We start from the raw sequence: 2,004 nt of genomic DNA, 5'->3' as shown, positions 1-2,004 counted from the left end.
TCTCTTGGTGCTTCTGCTCTGTAAGAAATCCTGTTTTCTGCAGGAGAACAAGGGGCATGCCAAGGTGTAGCAATGGGGCGGCTGTTTTCTGCTGTTGTTTCTTCTTTCCCACGGTTGGCTTGTGCTTGACAATTTGAGGGTTGTTAAGGAAGGGAAGATGCTTTGGAGGAAAGAGGAGGTGGAGGAAGCTCCCAGGGTGTAAAACCATATGGGGATTTCTGGTTCTCTCCTGCAGCTGCAGGAATTGAAGCTGCTGCATGTGTGGATGTGACTGCAAGGGGCTGATTCACCTCCAGTTTAATCCACCTGCACCACTGAGCTGGACTTGGAGCTTCATGAAGAGCTGATCAGACCAGCAGCTTCTGTCAGCTCAATCCTTATCACCTTTACTGTGCTGATATTAAAAAATAATGTAAAAACATCCTCAAAACACCCATCCAGTCCTTACTGGGAGGGCTGGGTGGGGGCACGATGCTGCTTGAGAGAAAGAGGAGGGGAGCAAGCAGCAGCTTTGGGATGTTTTTAAAACCATCCGGCTGCAGGATGTGGGGACAGTGTGAAATGCAATGCTGCTGCCAGCTGCCCCGGCGCGGGGCTGGCTTTGCGGGGAGCAGCCCTGCTGTGTAGCCGCTTTCTGGGGAGGTCAGTGTGGGTGAAATGCAGCCTGGCAGCACCTTTGCTGCTGGGAATGGGGGGTTATGCTGGCTTCGGTCAGCCAAAGTGATGGGCTGAGGGACAAAGCAGGAGATGAAGCACGTTGTTTTCTCTTCCAGCTCCTCTTGGGCTGCAGGGAGGAAGTTTGACCCTTGAAGCATCATCGCTTTGGTGGCACCACATGAAGGAACCTCATCAGAGGGTCTCCCAGGAGCCTCCAGATCACCCAAGAGTGGATAAGAATGCTTAAGTTTTACGGCTGCAGGACTTCTTGGCTCTGGGGCAAACCTCTGCCAGCTCCTGCGTCTCCAGGCATCAGGTGAGTGGTTTTGGATGCGGGTTGGGCTCGTGGCAGGGTTTAGGGGATGAGAAGTGGGTTTGTACTCGTTGGCTGGTCTCAGCCCTTTGTGTGACCTTGAGCAACACCATGGGAATTTTGCCCCACTGTGAAGCTTCTGCCATCTGCTCTGGTTCACTTGGATGAGTGGTGCTTCTCTCTTCTTGATTTGTGTACTTCAAACTTCCTTGAAAATGGAGGAAATGAAACCACAGAGCTGTTTCATGAGTGACATGGGAGAGCTCAGTCTCCTTCCAGAGAAGAAATGAAATTTAGGGTGAAGGCAGAAAAAAATCATCTCTCCAGTTACTTGTGCTGCCTACTGGAGTTTGGAGGCCACTTGGTGTGATCCCACTGCCCAGGGTCCTGTTGCAGGGCCGAATCCTTTCCCTGTACTTTTGAACACTTTCCCAGCCAGGTAAATCCAGGCGAACCATTTTGCCCCTCAGCAGCTGGATTTCTGGAGATTCAGGGGAGCCTGAGGACCCCAGGAGAGGGGAAACATGGGATGGGAAGGGATATGGAGAGCAGGGGTAGATGGGGGTGAGGAGGAAGGGGCCTCGTTGTTCATATTGTCTTGGAAATGTGGATTTTTCTCTCTCTGCCCTGACAGTTCTGAAAAACCGTTTATGCTGACTTTCACATAGGGATTGGCACTTTGGGAGGTCCTTGTATCCAGATGAGTCTGACTTGCACCCTGGGTGCTGGGTTTGCCAAAATCCTGAGCAGCCCCAGGAGACCCAAAGCTCTGCAGGTGGTGAGATCCAAGCACCGTGAATCTCACATAGATGACATGAGGGGCTGGGCACTAGTGTCCCAAAGCGGGGACTCCACATCTGGGACTGTGTTCAACCTCAGGATGGGGAAATAACAGCTCCTTCTCCTTCTCTTGTGGGAAGTGCTTCGCTTGGCTCCTGTTGGAGCCCCTGTGCTGGGCGCTGGAGTAGGGGACTGGAGGGACACGACAGGAGTAGGTGCCATGCAGGGGAGCGTGACCCAGCCAGTGGCTTTTT

This window comes from Mesitornis unicolor, unplaced genomic scaffold (genome assembly GCF_000695765.1).
Source record: "Mesitornis unicolor isolate BGI_N332 unplaced genomic scaffold, ASM69576v1 scaffold5992, whole genome shotgun sequence".
Taxonomy (NCBI): domain Eukaryota; kingdom Metazoa; phylum Chordata; class Aves; order Mesitornithiformes; family Mesitornithidae; genus Mesitornis; species Mesitornis unicolor.
This window is presented reverse-complemented; position numbering follows the sequence as displayed.